General features: G+C 44.7%; 1 pseudogene; it reads left to right on the top strand.

Annotated features, from left to right (window-relative positions):
• LOC133344243 (CUB and sushi domain-containing protein 3-like) overlaps positions 1 to 16,099 on the top strand; it is a 435,165-nt pseudogene that overhangs the window by 216,807 nt on the left and 202,259 nt on the right.

Genomic DNA, 16,099 nt, shown 5'->3' with positions numbered 1-16,099 from the left:
TATACTCATACTGTATATTTCTTGGTAAGCTATCATTTTTAAAAAATTATTTTAAGCATGTTATTGATTTGTATGTGACCAATGAGCTGGTGTTAACTAACCACTACGAGTGGTCACGTGGAATGTCCAAACGCTCACTGTGTCGCGAGCTGGACCAGTACCACCTGGATCTCTGTGGCACTCAGGAGGTCCGGTGGACTGGCCCTGGCTCCAGTCACCATGAGGGGTAGACAGTCCTCTACTTGGGGCAGGAGACTGCCAAACAACAGGGAGTGGCTATTCTTCTGAACAAACAAATTATGGGGGCATGGGAGCATGGTGGTGAGGTGTGGGAAGCTGTAAGCCCCAGGCTACTGTGAGCTCCAGATCAACAAGCGGTGAGGAATGGTGGTGGTGGTGGTTACCTATGCCCCTACCGAAGATGAACATCAGTGGATGGATGCACGCAAGGCTGATGAGTCAGATCACTTCTATGACCTCCTACCACAGGTGCTAGCTAAAGTGGTCCCTCGGGATAGAGTCACCCTGTTTGTTGACTTTAATGCCCGAGTGGGTAATGACATTGGCACCTGAGCTGGAGTATTTGGAAGGCATGGGCCAGTTCAGCTCAATAACAACGGTAGGGGGCTGTTAGACTTATGTGCAGCACATGGGCTTGTAATGACCGACATGCTGTTCCAGCATCAGAGCATTCACACAACATCATAAATGCATGCCGGGTCCAAGCAAGAACATCTGCTGGACTACATAGTGATGGAGCAGTGGATGCAAACCCATGTCCTTGACACCAGGTCCTACCGTGGAGCTGATCTGCTCATTGACCATCGGCTTTTCTTCTGTAAGATCCTCCTACCATTCTTCCAATCCGGTGGTGGGTATCCATCTAGGACCCCATTGAAACCCACAGTGGTCTGGTCTCAGCTAACTGATGAAAGTTGCAAGCGAGACTTTCATCATCACTTGCAGCTAGGGTTGGCATCGTCCCCCCTTCCACCTGATGCTGAGGGGGAATGGGTGAGGTTTAGGATTGTGGCTCATGCAGCTGCAATGGCTGCTTTGGGTACGCAGTCTAAACCTCCTGAGAGACCTTGGCTGACGGAGGTGTTCTGGCTGGCTGAGAAAAGCGACAGGCCCACTCTCGTCATCTACAGGATCCCAGGTTAGTGAATGAGGAGGCTTACTGCAACCTTCCCTCGGAGGTTCGGAGAGCCATGCGGCATTGCAAGGATGAGTAGTGGTCAGGGCTTGCTGAGGAAATGAAATCTGCGTCAGTAGCCCATGATTACACATCACTCTTCAATTCCATAAACAAGCAAATTGTAGCACCACAATTATCACCATCCTTAAGGAACAGGTTTGCAGGATTGCAAAACATTTTTGTGAGATCTTGTGGGAGGGGAAATTCCTCAGTCTGGAATATATCATGGTGTAAAATGGGGATGACTCTGCTGTGGTAGTGGTGCTTCAAATATTGGAAGAAGTAGTTATCCCCTGTGAGTGGTTGGCTGAAGTGCCATCTGTTGAAGAAATATGGAAGGCAGTCCAGAGTCTAAGACCAGGAAAGGCATCGGGCGGAGATTATCTCCCAAGCAAAATGCTGAGGGAGGATGGCATCTGTGAACAGACTGCCCTACATGACATCATAACAACAGTCTGGAAGACTGGACGGGTTCCACAGGATTAGAAGGATGCCCTGGTGGTCCCCCTCTTTAAGAATGGGGACCGCACAGACTTTAACAACTACAGGGGCATCTCACTCCTCAGTCTGCTGGGAAAGGTCCTGGCAAGGATTATTCAAAATCGCCTTGCCAGGCATGCTGAGGAGAGGCTTACAGAGCCCCAATGTGGTTTTGGCCAGGGTGGTCCTGCACAGATGCCATGTTTTATGTACGTTTGCTACAGCAAAGGTGTAGGGAATTCCAACAGGACCTACATCTCTGCTTTATTGACGTAGTCAAGACTGATAATACCATCAATAGGCCTGGGCTCTGGGTTGATATTCTTGCTTTCAGAGTCCCTCACTCTCTCCTCACATTCATTAAGGACCTCCATTATAGTGGACAGGTCCGGTTAAAGCTATGTGGCTGGGAATCGGAGCCATTTCCTGTTCACCTTGGAGTGTGACAGGCATGTCCTCTGGCTCCCACATTATTTAACATATTTTATCGACCACGTCGTTCAAGAAGCCTTCCATGGCTGCACCGGAGGAATCTCCATCTGCTACAGGTACAGTAGAAGGCTGATCGATGCCCAGGTGCGGTCTAAGGATGACGCTGCTGCTAGACCTGAAGCGTGCTATAAAGCACTTGCCTAGGTATTTCATGCCATTAAAAACTCCACCCCCTCAATTCCCCATTGGTGATTGAGCAGTTGTAGAGAAAGTGTATAGTTTTACAAAACTGGGCAGTGTGCTTATGACCAGCTTCGGTTTTGACAGCAGAGGTCTCACTCCGAATGGGCCAAGTGGCATTATATTTGCATTGGCTAAACCACAGGTGGTGCATCAGCCAGTCAGTCAACCCATGGCACATGGGTCAGTCAACCCATGGCACATGGGTCTGTCCCGTGACTTCCTGCCAGTGGGCATTCGACACTTCGCATGGCCTTAAAGTGCACATAGCCTAGCATAACTGCCAGAGGTGGGACAAAGTCATTGTTATGCAAGTCCAAGTCGAGTCTGAAGTCATCAAATTCATGACTCGAGTCTGACTCGAGTCCAAGTCACATGACTCGAGTCCACATCTCAGAGGTGGGACAAAGTCATTGTTATGCAAGTCCAAGTCGAGTCTGAAGTCATCAAATTCATGACTCGAGTCTGACTCGAGTCCAAGTCACATGACTCGAGTCCACACCTCTGATAACTGCCGTGGTGATGTCACCGCCACTTCGTGGCAAATGGTGGTCGTTGGTGGTAACTAAGATAATTTCTATTAATGTACTATTGAAAAAATTATCTACTGAAATTATGATATACGATGTTTGCAACTATCTTGGCTCTGACTCATAATGTGTCAATAATATGCAATTTAAGGTGCTAAATTAATTTAAACTGATTAAACATCGTAAACAGTTGATTATAATCATTACAACCTAAGTCAGTAAAGTCATATAATTACATATTTGTTAGTGTTTGTACGTTCATACATTTGGAACATCACTGTGTATATTATCATACACAGAAAATAACATTAACTGGGCTGTATAAATCAAAGTGGAATGGACTACAAAGAACCACACCCTTTATACCGCATTGGTACATTTATAAATGTTGGATGTATATTTTCAGTGCAATATTCTGCAACTTTATTTACAAGGGTTGAAGACAAATGCACGATTATTACAATTGGCAATTGTGTGATGCTGGTATGGCCATGCCACAAATTGGTACAGTTTGGTCACATTAAGATAGTAAACAAGCAAAACATTATACATTGACATTGATAAAAAAAATTGTAGTATTGAGTTTGAGATATATATGCTACCATATTTGTCATTCATAACTGTCCACCCGTTTTATTAATGTGGGACATCCATTTTTAGCAAAGTAAAAGATTGTTGGTGTTAACATTGATTTATTTTGACCTTGAGTATGGATAGAATTGCGACGGTGTGGGGGGAGGGGGGGGGTACATGATGGAGTTACCTACGCAGGGCACATCAGTAGTCACCCAATAGTGAGTGGAGGGCTTCTGATGAATTACAACCCCACAATGTGGCCCCATTGATTAAACCATAATTTGTAAATTAATTTAAAAAAAAAATATTAATGCTTGCAGAAAAACAAGACCAGAAATGCTTTTAAGTTGAGCTCGGAGAGAGAGAAAAATTTAACTGAATTGAAGAGGACTGCTGGTAAAGGATACAATGTGATTCAGCTGCTTTTAAACCATCCAAGTCACGCAGCATCTCGATTGTGAAGGGAGTACTCTGTGACCTGAAATTCTTCATCGGAGATGACCAAATCCCAACAGTGTCTGAGCAGCCGGTAAAAAGCCTTGGAAGGTGGTATGATGCAAGCCTGAAGGACAAAGACCAGGTGCAACAGCTGCGCAAAGACATCAGTAGTAGCCTACAGTCTATCGACAACACCCAGCTACCTGGAAAGTTAAAGGCCTGGTGTCTGCAGTTTGGTCTCCTACCCCGGGTGTTGTGGCCCCTAGCAGTGTATGAGGTTCCAATCTCAACAGTGGAGAAGATGGAAAGAGGAGTCACGAGCTACTTAAAGAAGTGGCTCGGAGTTCCACGATGCCTTACCACCATAGGCCTCTATGGAGATGGTGTCCTCAAGCTGCCCCTCACCAGTCTAACCGAGGAATTCAAGTGTGCAAAAACCAGGCTCCAGATGACACTGAATGAATCTCGAGACCCAGTGGTGAGCAACAATGCGCCGACCTTGACAACTGGGCACAAATGGAGGCCAGGAAAAGCAGTCCAGGAGGCAACAGCTGCCCTCAGACATGCTGACATTGTGGGTCATGTTCAGCAAGGGAGAGGAGGCCTTGGGCTAACTAGCCGTGCTGCTTGGAGTAAGGCCACTGCACCAGAGCGGCGGAAGATGGTAGTGCAGGAAGTACGCCATCAGGAGGAGGCTGCAAGGTGGGCCAAGGCAGTCTCTCTTGCCAAACAGGGACAGTGGACTCGATGGGACAGTGTGGAGAAGAGGAAGATCAGCTGGAAGGATCTGTGGGCCATGGAAGCGAGGCGGTTGAGCTTTTCCATCAGAGCAACATATGACGTCCTTCCAACACCAGTTAATCTTCACCAATGGTATGGTGAAGATCCAGACTGTGCCCTCTGTTCCATGCCAGCCAACCTCAGGCACATTCTCACAGGTGTAATAAAAGGACTCGAACACTTCTTTCTGTCTTCGTGTCTTTATTCAGGTTCACGTCTTTACCCACACGGCACTCTGTTATAACTCCTGTATTTGTAGCCCCCGGCTATTCACTGCTATTATAGCTTCCTCACCCCTCTGACTCTCTGCTTCATCTACTGTAACCTGCTCCCTGCAGACTCGCTGCTACCCCTATGTGCAGACCCTCTGGCTGTCACTGTATGCAGACCCGCTGCCCACTCTCTCTGTGCAGCCCCGCTGCTGACTGCAGCCTCCTTGCTGCTTCGGGTCGGTCACCGCTGGCCAACGGTGCCGATCCTCGCTTCCCCGTGTTCGTGGCGATCTCGCCACACCCCGCTTCGCCCTACGTGGCCTTCCTCTGTTCCTGGCTCCCAGTCACTCCCCCTGCTCTTCCGGTTCCCCTCCTTCTATACTCAACCCCTCTCCCCCCACGTGACCTAACTCCTCCCCCCCTGACGGCACCTCAGAAGGGCCTTGCGTCCGCCCTGGAAGACAAGCGAGCTGCCACCAACTCCCTACCACCCCCAGCAGCATTACACCCCTTACGGACGACCTTTGTCCGCGAAGGGGCTAAACCACCGAAGAGCGGCTCTACACCAATAGAGCGAGATCAGCTGCGCTTGGCCCGCGACTGTAAAATGCTAGCTGACATTGGCCGGCAACTTGTGTTTCCTCCGGAGATCGCAACCACCACCCTAAGACCTGACATGGTGCTCTGGTCCCGTTCGCTCAAGAAGGTCTTCATCATTGAGCTCACAGTACCCTGGGAGGACTCAGTAGATGAGGCTTATGAGCGAAAACATCTGCGCTATGCTGATCTAGCTGCCGAAGCACGGCATCATGGCTGGAACACAGAAGTCCGACCAGTGGAGGTGGGCTGCAGAGGTTTTGTGGCAACATCTACAACCAGACTGCTTAGAGACCTGGGAATTAAGGGCAAGAGCCAGCGTTCGGCAATCAGAGCTGTATCGGAGGCGGCAGAAGGCAGCAGTCAGTGGCTCTGGATGAAGAGGAAAGACCCCAGCTGGGCCCCAAAGTGAGAGGGCCAGGAGGTATGCAATCAACAATGCTTGACTCAGGGAGGAGGAGGCCCCTGCCATGCATAGTCCCATGGGATGTTGGCTATCAACAACAAGGCAACTCCTATGACTAATTGGGAATGGGACGCAAGCGTAGGATTGATCACCCTGTCGCTGGCCGCCTTTGGGGAGGGTGAATATAATGAAAGGCCGAAACACCCTAGGAACCAAAGGTTCACTACTGATGATGCGCTCCTCAAATTTCACTACGCTCACTGTTTATTTTATTCTTATAGAACACTGCAACACTGCAGTGGTGTAATGATTAGCACACTGGACTTGCAACCTATAGGTCATCAATTCCATTTCATCTCCCGGTGTGGAAGTTGAAACAACGGTGTGAGTTTCTTAAATTCTCCTGCCTCTATCCACATAGCTGTATAAATTGGTGAACCAAAATTGGTCAATCGGCAGCTCGCGTGTGGTGAAGAAAAGTATGGGGGATGATATCTCTTCAAAGATGTCTAGCTAGAGAAGAAGAGTAGTCTAAATATACTCGAAAGGGGCTTCCGGGAGCGTCTTCTATTAGAAGGCCTTCCGCCTGCAGTGACATTGAGGATGCAATTGTAGGGCCGCACCTTAACCTATTATTGCAAACACTGCTCACTTTTTCCCTCTGTTTTAATATCATGACACAAGGCAAGTCAGTGCTGTTGCCTGCCCTTTTGCATCTCACCATTGAAAACTTTTATTTTTCAAAATATATGAACAACTCCAAATGTACACAGCTTTGGGACCAAATGTGCCTGTAACTGCATTGTTGTGCAATCACTCACACAATTCTTGCCAAAGAGATTTCCGCTGGGGAGCATGCCATTATTATTCTCAATAGTAAATGCTTAACTGAAAGCCCCCTTGGCGAGGGCAGTTGCATTTCACCGGTTTGAATGTTTCCGAAGGCACCTTGGTGTCATGAACTTAGCAGTCACCTTCCTTGAGAAACAAGCTAAAACACTTTGCAGAAAATAGCGTGATAAGTTCATGCCAGTGCAACGGCGTGACGACACAAGGTGTCTTAAGAGCCACGTGTGGAATTGCATTTAATATTGACTTAAAACTTTCGTGATTGCAGGAATTCATATTCTATGGTTCTTTCGTTAAAGTCAAGTAGATATAAAAATCGCAACACAAGCGGTTGTCATCAGGAACATGATGACCGCTTGTGTGGCGATCGAAACGTTGTGATATTTTTAATCAATCTTGATTTGAAGCTTTCGTGACTGCAGAAATCCATACTATTTGGTTCTTTCGGTAAAGTCATATACTGTAGGTAGAGAAACAGGACTTGTTTTCAGCAGCCTACTTCTCTCTCCCACCTGAAGACGATTGCCTGTGTGGCGATCAAAACGTCGTGATCTATTATTATTATTTTTATTTTTAATCACCTTATTATTATTATTATTTTTATATCTACGTGACTTAACCGAAAGAACCATAGAATATGCATTTAATATTGTTACTGTCTCTTCCGACACTGTCATTTTCACAAATGTAACCTTATGGCGGGACCCCCGGGTTCCAAATAAACGGAAGTGAAAAATCGTGATTAATAATAAAAAAATTGCCGACTCCATCCCACCGCGCACATAAATGCCGCAACCCGCCTGGCGCAGATCATTCTGTTGTCGTGTCGTCCAAGCGCAGCGAGGACGAATGCCGTAGTCATAAACAAAACTTTGAAACTTTGATTAGCACATCGTGTAGAGCTCGTCGAGAGGAATAGATTGTCGTATCGTTCGCCTTCAACAGACGTAAAATGACGTCGCAACGCAGTTTATGCGAGAGCCGGGGGCTTATGGGACCCGAGGGTCCCACCAAAAGGTTCAAATGTAACTCACCTGACATCGGGGAAAGTTCGGCTTAGCTACAATGCAATGTATTTTAGATTTATATAGCATTTAAATGTAACTGCATCTGAAGACGTTGTATAAAACAGCGAGACATGTTCATCATGCAGAACTAGGAGGTATATACTAAGTAATGTATGTGTGGTGTGTTTTTCAATGGTCGAGATACTCATCAGCAGAGGGGAAGAGGGATATCTTGAGTCTGGACGGGAACAGAGGCAGATAGTTAAGAGAATGGATAAACTGGGGCAGAGTATATATGACTATTTGAGCAGCAGGGTACAAGACCATTCTCCCGCTGAGTGACGCTTGACCGGGGTTTTCGACATAAGGCCATGGTTACTGTAGTGGAGAGCGCTTGGAGGGAGTTAGAGTGAGATAAGAGGTTGGCAAGGGTCAACTCCACGGAGCATCTTGAAGACAGGGAGACCAATCTCGTAGCTATTCCAAGACTATGTTAGTAGCCAGTGGAGAGGTGATGTCATCATGTTTATGGATGCAAGTGAAAAGGCCAGCACTGGCATAGGGGAAAAAGTGTGAGAAGGCAATAGAGGAGCGTTGCGTTGGATGCGACGAGGTGAGATTAAGACGTTGATGGGCGTGTTAGAAGCTGCTGGTTGCAAGGAAGTAGGAGATGTGGTAGATGTTGAGTAAGTGGAGGTAGGAGGTTCCTGCAAAGCTTCAAGATGATTAAAGAGAACGGGAGCTCAGGATCAATAATTTCTCGAAAGTTGCACACACCTTTTGCCGTTGTGATCTCAGAACTTAAGAGGTGCACTTTCAGACGTAGTGTTTTTGTCAAATGAGAGGAATTCAGTTTTGGCAGTGTCACATCCACTTGAATTTTATTCTGCTCGCCACGACGAGTGGAATTTAACGGAGAGCTAAACCAGGAGATATATTTGCTTGATATGCCAGCATAGAGTATATGGAAGTGCTCAAAGTTAATCGAGTTTGCGTGGTCTGAAAATACAAGAAGGTAATATTCCATGTATCGGAGAGCAGTGTCATTGTAATTATGGAAACCATATTTTGTACGTATTTATGTAGAACTTAATTCGCACCATACTCAGCCAACCGTGTGGTCATAGATACATTGATGGAGAGTTGTTAAGAGAATAGAGCGACCAGAATAAAGTCTGATTCGACTTTGCCAGAGCTGAATGATAAGATGTATTGCGAGCCTTCCAAACGTGGTTGTGAATTTCATCGCCAACATTCTTCCAATCTATTTCAGCTCTGTAACCAAATATGTATTTAGTTCAGTTTGGACATTAAAGTATTTTATTTAAACTTTTTTTCACGAGGTAAGGCCCACTGAGCTATATAGTTCTTTTGCAGAAGCGACCTACGTGTCACAAATTATAGCTCAACAAAGTGGCTTATCGCGTGCACATATATAGTAGCCAAATAATCAAAACGCATGTTGATTCTAAATGTGGAGGGAAAAACCGGAAGACCCGGAGAAAAATGCACACAACCACAGGGAGAAAGAAGACATGCAAACTCCAAATATACAGCAGGCGTCAGGGTTGGGGTCGAACCCACGACCGCGTGCATAGCAGGCGATGGAGTTAACATCTCACCACCGTGGTGGTTCTTAAAGAGGTATGAGTCTACAGGAATGCCGAAAATGCACAGCAAAAGTGTCAATATGGGCAATCAACAGTGTAGGTTATGTGATGGAAATGCTTCTTCAGGCTGAGAGATGCATTGTAAGATCTAAAAAGTTGGGTATGGCGGATCGTAGACAACATATAGTTTTAGGTTTTGAAGGTGAATTAAAGTTTCATTTGGTAGAGTTAATTGTGCAGAACTTAGATTTAGAGATGCTATCATTGTGCAATCAGGGAGCTAAAATGTCATTGCTGTTCATAATGGCAGTGCTATGTGAGGTTTCATCCAAATTCATGCACAGGCAATATTCTAGACTTATTGCATGTACAGGATGGCATCGAATGTGCGTTGTGTGTGTCCATGTTTCCACTTAATTTCAAGTGAATATTAGAACAAGGACTGACCGCGATCTGCGAATTATCCAAAAGCCATCGTATATACCCAAACATCTTTGTTCACTCATTTCGCTATTCTTTTATTGTGTTTCCCACAGGTTGACAGGAGTGGGCCTGCCTTCTCCCATGATCAGCAGCAAGAACTGGCTTCGTCTTCACTTTGTGTCCAACAGCAACAACTCTCTGCGAGGTTTTACTGCACAATACCAAGGTATGTTGTTGTTATTTTATATTATTATAATAAATTTCACTTTACCTGCGCACCTTATTCTTGTCATGAGAATGCTGCAGATGCACCTCTGGGTATTACAATTTAAACTAATTATTATTGTGCTTCGAGGACCGGAGAAAGCTCACAATTAAGAAATGCAATCGGGGTTATTTATGAGGCTATCAGTCTGCTAATCTCTTAAGCCACGACGTGAATTTCCCAACTTAAAGTAAGCCATATGGACCTTGATGCATTCTGCTGAAAATACACGGGGAGATTAAGCTTGAAATGCCACTGTGGTGCTGGATGAATGATTCTCAGAAAGCATTTTATGGATTATTTCCTGGGGAGCTTGGTTCAGTCAGCCGGGTTGTCTGTGGAATGAGCTTGTAAACAATCAACATTGACCCTAATGCTCTCCGTGCTAAATAGGACTTTTTGGACATGAATCCATGGAGAGTTATGAATGTAAAACAATCTTAATATGATACTGCCGTGGACCCTAAGACATGAGGATATCAATATAGTGTGCCACGGATAAGTACACAGTCAATGGCGTATTAAGCTGGGAGGAATATTTGTTTAGATGTACTACTGTGTGTTCATTTCTAGACGATAATGGTGGCAGAGACTTATATGACGTAAAGGGTTGCGTTCCATACAATGCTGTGGAAATATAACATTTTGCTTCTAAATGCTCTTCAGCGAATTGAAGCGATAACAAACACATGTTTCTGGTTATATAAATGAAACGAGCTTTGCAACCAAATTATGTTTGTGCAGCAGAACGTCTTTACAGGAATACGATTTCTTTTTTTTTACCTTAATATCACTGTCCACTTGCCCATTGCTTTCAAACAGCAGCAATGTGTGAACTTCAAAAGGGGCTTGGCTAATGATCGCAGACTTTTTTTTCTCATGTCAGGTTAATTCAACCACACTAAGTCTTACCGTACATGGACCAAAGGAGACTATGCATCATCTTACCCAATGGGACTTTTAATATCATTATGGTTTAGTGGGAAATGCCTGAGGCTCAGAGTCAAACCAAGACACACTAATGAGACATATGAAAGGGACTATGATACTAAGAACAAAGTAGGGCCAGTTAAAGATAAATATTAAGGAAAAACATAAAAACTGTAAGTGGCTCAGTTATTGCATTTTTATGACGGCATGCTAAATGAGTGGGTACAGAGCTATATATTTTATATATATATGTGTGTCTGCCTTTTTGACAAATGCTTTCCACGATTTTTTTTGTATAAATGAATACAGTACATTTTAATACGCAGACATTGTGACACGTGTATAATGGACATTTCATTAGATGTCAGAGCAACCCATACATGTAGGTCAGTGATTATAAACTTTGTAAATTACCTTGACAAGTATATAGTTGACCAAACTATGCTTACGCTATTTTAAATTCATCAAAGTGAGTCACTTTCACATTTTGATGAAGATATAAATAAACCGTTTTCTGGAATTTAATAGACCTGATTAATACACATTTTTTTTCCATTTCAAAACTTTTCTGACGGCATCTACAAGCATGATTTAGGCTTGTCTCGGTGTTAAGGGCATCCAGTGTAGCTATTTTGTTTGTTTCTCACACATTTTTGATATGGATGGCTGTTCGACAGATTTAAAATCGAACACCTTGACTTCTGAGAAGGAAAGGTCGATACTCTCTAAGGAAGAGGCACTGCCAAAGTGTGGCATGCGATGTCCGTAATGCTCATTGTATTCTAAATGACTTTGTATCAATGTGAATGCTTGCAAAAATTATACCTTAAAACTTTGTCTTCTTACTATTAAAGAAGTAACAGTTAAATTGTGTAATTAAGTTAGTTAAGTGTAATTCTTTTACATAATTGCATAAAAATGTTGATTGGTAGAACGAAATTGAGCGAATTATTGCAGTTATTGAACTTTATGTGTACTAGAACAATGTCATTTTTTAATATCTTCTTGTTTGCATGGCTATTGCTTTTATGTTTCCATAGAATATAATCTTGTACTTCACAATGTTCTCATGTTTGTGTCGTTATCCTTGTATTTGATTTTTTCCCAAAATGTCACAAAAAGTGGTCACCGAAATTGTTGTCCAAACATCACATTGTTGTTGGAATTCACGTGACAGTGTGTCTGTTTTATTGCCTATGGAATCACTTGCTTTACTCATTCATTCACCTAAAAATAAATGTAGTCACTTTTTTTAAGACGCCATGCATGACACCTGAAGCATTTCAGTAGCGAACAGACGTGAAACAAACAAAATGCCAAAAGATAATCCACGGTGCCGGCATGAGGCTTTTTTTAACCTCCCTTTGGTTACTCCGTATGTCAAATTGGTGTTAGTGAGTGTCGGTACAACTATGAATGATTTCCATGGTGCGTGACATTATAAGTAACCACCCAAAATTTGCTTAACAGGTCGAGCAACTCGGCCGGCCGTACCGTCACCCAAAAGTAAGTGCTCCCCACGCCGCTGAGTTGCTCGACTTTGTGCAGCGTTTACATGGGTTCCACGTACGGTTGCCACCTCCCAGGCTAAACAATAAACCAGGACTCATCGTGGATCAAAAATAATAATAAATCACAGTAGCAGATGGTAAGCGCTAGAGTTCGTTTAAATATGTTGTTTTCAGAGCTGTATTGTCTCGTAACTGATAAAAAAAAATGGGGACCGTTAATGTTCCGGATATACATAGAAATTTCCCAGGATAGCTACCCCAAAAGAGGACAATCCAGGGAAAACCAGAACCAGGTGGCAACCCTAGTTCCAGGCCCGACGCAGACAGGCCAATACTTCCTACGCCCCCCCCCCCCCCGCACAAGATGGTAATTTCTCAAGCGAGTACACTCCTCCACTGATGTAGGGCATCTAATTTGGATTATTCCATGTTCTGCGAGGGGTGAAGTAGGGGGGATGCGACTTTGCGCGTGAGCCAGGACGCGACCAAGAGTTGACGTTAGCCTCGCTGAATCTCGCTCAAAGCCGTCATGCCCATGGAAACCATGTAAGTTAAGTTGGTCTAAACCGAGTTGACAGTGAGCGCATGCCACGTATAATTCAGTTGCTTTTAACTTAATGTTGACAATTAATTGCACATTTCCCGAGAAGGCATCTGATTTTCTCAGCAGGAATCTTTATCCTGCCACACAAACCTCCGTGTCTGTACGTGTGCACATTTTATGTCCAATTTCCTTTAGGTGAAACTAAATTAGAAAAAAAATCTATATTGTGCAGGTACATCTCAAAGGACAAATCTTATATTGAAAATATAACTTTGGATAAACTTGGGTTAGCCATTTACATCTCATCACCATGGATGATGATTGTTAATAAATTGTTTCATCATTATAAAAAAATACAGCTCAATGGTTTGATTTTTTAAAATCTATTCATGAATTCCAGCATAACATTGTGCTGTTTTTCATTCAGCTGATGTAATGATATGATCGTAACTCAATTTGGTTGCTTATTAATTTGCATTCATGCTTGTGTTTTCCTGTGTGCAGTGAAGAGAGCTATAGATCTGAGGACTAAAGGTGGAAAGGTCACTCAAGTCAAAGACAAAGCCAAGTATTCTATGAGTAAGTATGCACTCTGTTATTCATATAAAACCTTTGTACAAACAATAGTTGTTTGGAGATATTTTTTTACATTTGCTTTCATGACCACGCTCAGTCTACATGTTGCATCCGCCATCGTTCTTGACAATGTAACCATGCCTCAATGTAAACATTCTACTGCTACTGTGAAGGTGACTTGTTTGACTTCATGCATTTTCACGCGTATCTGTAAAGCCAGATTGTGAAATCTACTGCTGGATCAGGGCTTCATGCACACTGTGTAGGCAGTGAGGGATAATTGACCATACTGGACGTCTGTAAAAAAAGCTTTGTAGCTCATCGGATTCCTCCTGTAGTATAAATAAATATTCAGATTCTGATACTTCACCATGCTGGTCACAGTTGATTGGTGATAGTAGGGGGTGGGGGGAGTACAGCACTGCCCTCTACTGCCTACAATTTCTCCCTTATCTGTTTTATGCACAGTAGTCAAGCGCTATCCAGGCTCATCCCTTAGTTTTCTCGAGGCCTGGCGAGATCAGATGCATTCTCCGCTCCATAAATCTAGGCCGTTTGTTAGTTTATTTTATTGTAACTCGTAGAGAACACCCGTTGCTCTGCAAATGGGAAATAAGAGACAACCGTCATTTTTATACTCTTCTAACAATGCTTTACTCTGAGCACTGCATTCATTACTCCCACCTCTTCGGTGTTACTATCTATTAGATGTCTTCCAAACTTCTTCCGTCGTTTCAATTTAACTCAACGTTTATTTCCTCTGCGGAAAATCCGTTTAGCCAGTGACCCAGCTACGTTCGGTAGCAATGGCCTGCAACCACTAACAACAGAGTTATTGTTGGTGTGGAGTGGAGCACAGCCAGCAACCAGCCAGGAAACGCGAGGCATAGACTATGTTTAACGGTAGTGAAGTGGATTCAACTGAGTCGCAGACGTACTTCTTAGAGGCAACACATATTTATTAACACCACCACATTAACACAAAGGGATTACTACCCTTTTACCAGATAACCTATAGTGGTGGACCACCAGGCTAACTACTCTAGTTACTGCAAGTAGCTACAACAGACAGGACCCTGCCTTGGGTTCTCGTCCACGTGTTGGTGACTTCTTCTTGGATGTAGAACGTAGATTGTAGATCTTCAGATGACAACAGCAACGCTGAGCCCCGGTCCCTGTGGGGACCCGGATTACCTGCTCCCGGGTCGTAGCTGGCCCCACCCTTGGCCACGACCACCTTCCAAAAACATCTTGTCGTTTCCCGATCCTTCCCGTAGGATCTCACCCTGACACGTGACCACCCCCTAGCCCCCACTCAGGGCCGCTATGTAGATCTTACTTGTCAGTGCCTTCCAGGGTCAACCAGAGTGCCATGGCCTAGGATAACCTCATCCCATGGCTGATACTATCCCTCCTGTATGAGTCAGCACTGCACGCCACGCGTGGTGCCACTGAGTGCTATCCCAGCGCTCACCGAGCCCCCTCTAGGGCTGGTACTGCACCCACCTACGGGGTGTCCACGATGACAATGCATCACATGCCGTACCTCGCTAGAGCCGGCATTACTCAGTGACATTCACGATGTCGCTACATACGTGATGTCCGCGATGTGAGTGCATTACACGCCATGCCCCTCTAGAGCCGACACCACACAGTGACATCCGCGATGTCATTACATCACTCCCCCCCCCCCCGCTTCGTAGAACTCTGCCGTCCTAGCTGTCAATTCCCCCTTAAAACGAACTGAGTAAGGCGATAAAAAGAAAGTGAGTAAAAAGTGATTAAACGCTATGTGTGCCTCAACAAGTAACAACAACAATTACCAATTAAATACCCAAACCCACCTATACAATATTTACACTACCTACAAATGCACATTAACAACGGGAAACAGGGTGTGAGTACAGAACAACACGAGAAAAAAACCAGTGCAGTGAACCGCGAACACTCAGAATCCCCTTAATCACCAACATTTCCCACCCTCACCATGTATCAACACCCCCAATCACAATAAGGGTTAGGTTCAGCCAATAGCCAATGCGGCTTACCGAGTGTGACAACCAACTGAGGGAGTGGGACTGTGTGTGCGTGGGGATCGCGAAACCCGAAGAGTTTTTGAACAAGTCCTCGTGGCCAAGCCTCCAAGGGAGGTGGATTCGCTCTCCCTGGAGGTCCCGGGGAGGAAATGCCAATGTCCCGTCGAGCCCGGCTCCTCACGAAGAGCAGGCAGCCAGTTCGATGGGTTTTCCTCTCCCGCAGGAAATCTGAATCGATTGTAATGGTGAACAACAGGGCTTCGCCGGCGGCTTCCACCGTGCGCACTGCACACACCCTTTAAACAAATTAGCGACATCCTCAGCGATGCCAGGCCAGAAGAAGTCTATTTTAAGTGTGGTCAGTGTCTTATGCACACCTAGGTGCCAGAGGTGGGACAAAGTCATTGTTATGCAAGTCCAAGTCGAGTCTGAAGTCATCAAATTCATGACTCGAGTCTG

This window comes from Lethenteron reissneri, chromosome 19, assembly GCF_015708825.2.
Source record: "Lethenteron reissneri isolate LAM-NWPU_2019-01 chromosome 19, ASM1570882v1, whole genome shotgun sequence".
NCBI classification, from domain to species: domain Eukaryota; kingdom Metazoa; phylum Chordata; class Hyperoartia; order Petromyzontiformes; family Petromyzontidae; genus Lethenteron; species Lethenteron reissneri.
Note: the sequence above shows the minus strand (reverse complement) of the source record. Positions and strands in the feature narration are given on the sequence as shown.